General features: G+C 43.3%; 2 long non-coding RNA genes across 2 annotated transcripts in view; one reads left to right on the top strand and one right to left on the bottom strand.

Moving 5' to 3' along the window:
- LOC116075289 overlaps positions 1-4,112 on the bottom strand; it is a 4,571-nt gene extending 459 nt beyond the window's left edge. The window contains exons 1-2 of the long non-coding RNA XR_004112505.1: positions 4,019-4,112; positions 3,504-3,691 (exon numbers count right to left, since the gene is read on the bottom strand). This is a non-coding gene — a long non-coding RNA (uncharacterized LOC116075289). The remainder of the gene's footprint in view (positions 1-3,503; positions 3,692-4,018) is intronic.
- LOC116075290 lies at positions 3,810-6,058 on the top strand. Its single transcript, XR_004112506.1, has 3 exons — positions 3,810-3,860; positions 4,708-4,822; positions 5,968-6,058. It is a non-coding gene; the product is annotated as an uncharacterized LOC116075290 (long non-coding RNA).
- Positions 6,059-7,324: the final 1,266 nt, after the last annotated feature.

Genomic DNA, 7,324 nt, shown 5'->3' with positions numbered 1-7,324 from the left:
GCACACATGGAGACCAGTGGACAACGTGCAGGCATCCGTTCTCTCTTTTCAAAGTGTTAGTTCCAGAAACCTCTTGCAGGCCGCTGGGCTTGGCTGCAAGTCCCTTTACCCACTGAGCCATTTTGTAGGTCTAATCTCTTTGTGATCTTTAATGAAATAATGAACTGGCCAGGTATCCCATAACAGACTGAATGGAAACAGGCAGAATGATAGAGAAGATGACTGACACCTCTCCTGACCTCTGAGCGTGTACACTTGTGCACATATGTATATATGTACACTCACATATAAATAGACAAGCACACCTTTAAGGAAAAAGAGTGGTGTCTGTATATTTAAACTTCAGAACAAACTTTTATTTCTCTTCCTTCTTTCCTTCCTTCCTTCCTTCCTTCCTTCCTTCCTTCCTTCCTTCTTCCTCCCTCCCTCCCTCCTTCCCTCCCTCCCTCTCTTTCTTCCTTCCGTCCTTCCTCCCTGTCTCTCTCCCTCCCTTCCTTCCCTTCTTCTTTCCCTCCCTCCTTCCTTTCCTATGTGTGTATACATGTAGATGTACATGCTATATGCATATGTGACAGCCAAGGATCACATTTGGGAACTGGGGTTGTCTCTCTGCACTATGTAGATTCTGAAGATAGAGTCGGGTTACCTGGATTGATAGCACATCCTTTCCATCCACTGAAGCATCTCATAATCTCACACCCTACCCCTGAGATCTGGGTCACATGTCATCCGGGCTAGCCTTGAATTTAATATGTAGTTGAAGACGGTCGTGAAAATTGGATCCTCCTGCCTCAACCGTTCTTCCACACACACACCTCCTCCTGCCCCAGTGCTGGGTTTACAATGTTTATCTCTAAGCCTGGTTTATACAGTCCTGGAGGTGGAACCCAGGCTTTGGCCATACTAGGCAAATGTTTCACCAACTGAGCCATGTCCCCACCTACTCTGGGCCTTTCATTCTACCAGTTGAAATATACCCCCTCAGCCCCAGAACACAGAACTTTCTAGCCTAGGAAGTAAATGGTCAGAGGAAGACTTTCAGAAATCATGAGTCAATGTGTTAAAAATATATAGTGAGGGGAGGATCCATGCCTCCGTGGTTAAGAGCATTTGCTGTTCCTGCATTGATTGTGAGTTCCATGTTTAGCATCATGTCAGGTGGCTCACAGCCCTCTGTAAGTCCAGCTCCAGGGAACCTTACACCCTCCTCGAGACTCTACAGGCACCTGCATTCACATGTACACACCCTGTGCACACACACACACATACACACGCACACACACACACACTTAAAAATAAGCATTTTAAAAAAATAGACGTTGTGCCCTTTTTAGTCAGTCTGAGGTGACTGAGAGACTGGGAGATGAGCATTTACTAAGAGAATTCCATAGACAGGTGTTTTCAGGTTGACGTATGGGATTGGTCAGTAAGATGGTTCGTGTCTCCAATGATGTCCACCTCTATCCAGCTCTGCAGTGTGAGACACGAAGATCAGAGTTGAAGTGAAGTAAGATGAGGCATGTTTTATGCACATCTCCATCAACCACGGAAGCATGGTTCCGCCCCTCACTATCATGCTATCAAGCATGTTACTAAGGAAACACATGACCCATCACCCTTACTACATAGGACAGCATGTTTATTTCAGGCACTATTTGTTTTTATAGATTTATTACTTTTTAAAAAAAGATTTATTTTTTTCATTATTTAGAGAATACTTTATTAGTTTTTGTAATCAAACCCACGTAGATAAGACCTTACATATTTAATATAGTGCGTTACCCCTGTACAAATGGAAAAAAAATTAAATTCAACATTTCTAGACTAATATGGCTGTTAATTTCTGTACAATGCCAACTCAATACAGTAAACTGGGATACTTTTTTTTTAAAAAAGATTTATTTATTTCATTTATATGAGTATATAGTAACTGTCTTCAGACACCCCAGAAGAGGGCATCGGATCCCATTACAGATGGTTGTGAGCCACCATATGGTTGCTGGGAATTGAACTCAGGACCTTTGTAAGAGCAGTTGATGCTCTTAACCACTGAGCCATCTCTCCAGCCCCAGATTTATTACTTTTGTTTTAATGTGTGTGTGTGTGTGTGTGTGTGTGTGTGTGTGTGTGTGTGTAGCAGTGGGAGGTGGGGGGCTTTGTGCACTTAAGTCAGGTGCCTGTTGAGGCTGGAAGAGGACATTGGATTCTCCAGATCAGAGTTGCCAGGGTTTGTGAGTGGCCTTATGTGGGTGCTGGAAAGTAGACCCCAGTCTTCTGCAAGAGCAGTGCGTGCTTTTACCACTGAGCCATCTGACCACCTGCCTTCACAGTAAGTTTCTTAAAGGAGACTAATGGGAACGGGGAGGGGATATGAGGAGACCTGTGCTCCTCCTCATGCATACTTGTGCGAAAAATGTCCTTCCATAACACAAGGCAGTGTATTTTGGATATATAGACATATGTATATATGTACATATATCCAAAATTAAAAAAAATGCATATATATATATATATATATATACAAAATCAAAATGGAAAACAAAACAAAAAACAAAAAAATGAAATAAAATAGGTTTGTAATGGCCAAAGGATTTTGTAAGAATACAATCAAAGAAATCTGGCTTGCTTCTTATTGTTGATTGCCATTTTTTTTATGAGACTTTTTTTCTCTCTTTTTCTGTATGATTCATGTGTAGTTCAATAAAGATCTATTTTTTTTTTTTTGCACTGTAAGAAATGCTTTTTAGTGACTTGGATGAATGACTTGAAGGAGGTGTTGGGGACCACACAGGAGGTGGAGGAGGGCAGGATGGATTACTTGGGAACGCCCATCATGGCTTTCATTCACAGAGTGGGCACACAGACGAGATAGAAAAGCCAGGGCCCCATCCCTCGGAGGTATGACTTCCTCCTTGTAATATGAAGAAAAGGTAGGGTGTAAAAAGCTAGGCCTGTCGGTATGTGCTTAGAATCCCTGACCTGGGGAGGCAGAGATAGATGGATATCTGAGGCTTGCTGTGGGGCTATTCCAGTCTATTTGCCAAGTTCTAGGCCAAGGAGAAGCCTTGTCTCAAAGGGGGTAAAAAAAAAAAGCCAAGAAATAGTGAATGTTACCCAAGGAATGATACTCAAGGTGTTCTGGCTTTTACATGCAAACATAGTCATGCCTATTCCCACGCACACATGCATGCACACACACACACACACACACACACACACACACACACAGAGAGAGAGAGAGAGATTCACAAGTTAAAAAAAAATGCTGAGTTCTACCACCTCATAGGTCCCCAAGAAAAGACAATGATAGTAGTATACATGACAGAGTACTTTCTTGTCCCATCAGGCATGGCACCTGACAAATGTGAGACCTAAGGACGGTTGAACCTCCCAGCTCAGCCCGAGATTGTGAAGGACGGGTCTCTAGGGCTCCACTAGGGAACCCCCCTGAAGGATGTTCGAGGCACCGGATCATTCCGTGTAACACACCCCTTTCTCCTTACTTGGAACTTTGATCTCCAAAGGCCACTTGGATGCCAAGACTGATTTATGTCGGTGGGTCTTGTGTCCGCGAAGATGGATCCAGCCCGGTACCTGGCAGACCACAAAGATTTCCTCCAGCTGTCAATGTGAGAGGTGGCTGGGGTAGCTTCTTCTTTTTTCAGGGGACCTTCTCCACACTCCCCTAACTCTAAGGGGTGGAGACAAGAGGACTGTTACCAGCCCCGTGGGTTGTGATGTAATAGGCATCCTTTCTACGTATGCACAAGGAGACATGATTTTACGGAGCTTCTGCGCACACTGAAGCCAGCCGCGGCATTTCAACCACGCTAAAACAGAAGAGGCTAGAAGATTTAAACGTAAGGCCGGGCCTTCCAGTTCTGTAGGCATGCTTTTATCAAGTCCCTCTTTCTGGTAGTATTGTAAGCAGCAATACAATCTAACTCTGTTCTCTCTGGCTTAGGAAGGGCAGCCCATTGCTGCCCAAAGTGATGGGGGAAAAGAAGAATTTACAAACCGTTTGTCTCCGTGGTTTCAGTCTCCTGAACTCTATTGTCCTTCCAGGTACAATACGATCCTGGCTGAGATCACGAATCTGCTGTGGATCTGTGTCACACCGTCTCAGTCCCCCCGCTACAACCCCGTTCAAGGCCAATTATTCATTCCTCCCCACCAAACAAAACAAAACAAAACAAAAATCAAAACAAAACCACAGACAGGGTGTAGTGTGACAAAAGTCTTGACTGAAGTGAGAAGGCTGTGGCCGTCTATAGAAGCAGCCACTTCCTGAACAGACACGCAGCTATGACCGGTTCCTTGGAAGAGTGGGTGCTGTCTGGGCTTGATGGGAGCAATGAGTCGGGCAGGAAGTGGCTGAGGCACGAGGCTTGCTTTCTTCTTTGTTGAGAAGGCAAACATGCAAATAAACTGGGAGAAACAGCGTTAGATCTTTTGAAGGCGCTCAGGGAGGGAGGGAAGTTAAGAGCTGCATGCACCCTGTACAAAAGTTGCAGTGGCAGTCCAGTACATTTTCCCTTGATGGCGGTGCTACACCGCGTGGTGTGCTGCTTAATGATGATTGACAGGATCTAGAATCACGTAGGTGACTCAGGTTTCTGGCTTTTCGACGACGGAATTTCCAGATTTGATGAACTGAGGTTGTAGCACTACCTAAACTGAAGGTGGCCTCATTTCCTGGTGTCCTAGACTGACTCAAAAGGAGCGTGAGTTCAACACTAGCGTTCATCTGTCTCTTCTTCCCGAGTGTGTATACAGTGTATCCAGCCGCTTCAAGCTCAACCAGCGCGCCTTGCCGGCTATGGTGAGTCGTACCCTAGAACGCCTCTGTTGAGATGTTTCTTGTCAAGTATTTAACAAGCAATGAAAAGCAAAATTGATAGCGCTGGAAATGAACCCTAGGCTTTCCTCTGTCACATGCTGGGTGAGTGAACTTGGGTATGTGATGAAAGACTGAGCCGGAACATTCATCTATGAAACTGTTACAGCAAAGCTTTTCTACTGGGGGTTTTTGTGAGCGATAAATAGGACAAAGGGTGATACGCTGATACAAAGTAAGGAAACAGAATAATCATATATATATGTATATATATATACATGCACAATATATATACATACATGTATGTATATATGTATATGTATATATACATACATAATATATATACATACATGTATGTATATATGTATATGTATATATACATACATATTATATATACATACATGTATGTATGTATGTATATATAAATATACATTTTTTTTTTCAAGGCAGGGTTTCTCTGTGTAGCCTTGGCTGTCCTGGAACTCATTCTGTAGACCAGGCTGCCCTCAAACTCAGAAATCTGCCTGCCTCTGCCTTCCAAGTGCTGGCATTAAAGGCGTGTGCCACCACAGCCCGGAGAATAATGATATTTTAAAGTATTTCACACGTAGAGAAGGCCCAGAGAGAATGATACAGTATATTCACCCCCAGCATACCTAAGAAACATGACTTTCTCCCTATGCTCTCTCTACTTTTTTTTCCTTCTCATAGGTAAACACAATCCAATATTGACACCTGGATTCCCACGGATAGCTTCCCGATTTATATTAAAAGCAACACTTAGCATATTGTTTGGATATTTTCAAATGTGACAATATGCTCTCTCTATTATTCTATAACTGCATTCTGTGATTCAAGGTTCTGTTTGTGTTGAGCGTGGTGGCACACGTCTGTGTGATCCCAGCAGTTGGGACAGAGAGGCAGGAGGATCAGGAGTTCAAGGTCCAGTTGGGCTGCATAAAATCCGATGGGATGGGGGGAACCCAAGCCAAACCAAATCGAACCAAACCAAAATTCCCTGTTGGCGGACTATTCTTACTGGTCTCTGCAGCTCTGATTTATTTATTTATTTTTACCATATTTTATCTTAAAAGTTTATTTATTTTACATATTTGGTATTTTACCCACAGGTATATCTCCACACCACAAGCATGCAGGGCCTGTGGAGGCCAGAAGAGGGAGACAGATTCTCTGGAACTGGAGTTATAGATGGCTTTGGATCACTTAGGTTGGTGCTGGCCCTTGAACCTGGGAACTCTGCAAGAGCAACAAGTACCCTTAAGCACTGAGCCATCTCTCCAGCCCTCATTTGAATTTCATAGCATATTTGCTTACTGTCGATGGTGAATAGATAGGTTGTTTCAATTTTTTTCCCAAGAGAAGTGCCATAGGCACGGAAGCTTTTTGTGCCTTTGCGTTCTCAATTTGTAAAACAAAATAAAAATGCCTGCAATACACCTATATCCCTTACCACTACATTTTCAAGTTTATAAAATGCTTTTAAAGTTTATTAATGCTACCACCACAGAGGATTTTTCTACCCTCAACCCTCTTATTTATTACCAATCTTTTAAAGATTTAGTTACCTATTATATGTAAGTACACTGTAGCTGTCTTCAGACACTCCAGAAGAGGGCATCAGATCTCATTATGGATGGTTGTGAGCCACCATGTGGTTGCTGGGATTTGAACTTAGGACCTTCAGAAGAGCAGTTAGTGCTCTTAACCGCTGAGCCATCTTGCCAGCAAACTTACAACCATTTCAAATTTTTATGCCCCGAAACCTCAACGACGTTCTCACCAAAAGAACGGAAGTCCCTTTTGCAGAAGCCCAAAGCCCCTTATTTTGAATCCCTGTCTTTCAAATAGGCTTTCAGATTCCACTGTTGAAGTTTCTTGAGCCAAATTCTTGCAAAACAAAACAATGAATTCAATTTCCAATTTTCCACCCGGATGCGAAAAATAGTTCTTGGCGATAACCATGGCGTTTTCTGTCGGGTCAGTGTGGCTTTTTAGTTATTTTCCCCTGGAATCAAGATTTCCGTGGCTGAAGGCAAGCTTCTTCAGAACTGAGTGCTCTCACGCCTTGGCGCATTTCCTTGCAATTCTTTACACAGATTGTTTACGTAGCAGGGAGCTCATTCTTAGGCCAGCTCCGTGCTCTGCATTTCCAACTTATCATTATGAAGTAGTCTTTTCCCTCTGTGGACTTTTAGTGGCCAAAATTTACCCAGAAAGGAGGTCTATGCCTCCAAGGACGGTTCTCAGAAATGAAGAAGAAACATCCATACCCACCTCTTTCATCCCAAGGTGGTGGTGGGAAGCGTGCCTCCTCGGTGTACCTCGGTCTGCCCCGCTGACTCCCTGTTAATTGCACCGGTGGACTTATCTGTTTAGTTTGGTGTTCATAAAGGTGATGATGGAAGGACTTTTTTTTTTTTTTAAATGTACAAAATAGATCTGAAGGGATGGCTCAGGAGTCAAGAG

The sequence above is a fragment of the Mastomys coucha genome, unplaced genomic scaffold (genome assembly GCF_008632895.1).
Source record: "Mastomys coucha isolate ucsf_1 unplaced genomic scaffold, UCSF_Mcou_1 pScaffold3, whole genome shotgun sequence".
Taxonomy (NCBI): Eukaryota; Metazoa; Chordata; class Mammalia; order Rodentia; family Muridae; genus Mastomys; species Mastomys coucha.
Note: the sequence above shows the minus strand (reverse complement) of the source record. Positions and strands in the feature narration are given on the sequence as shown.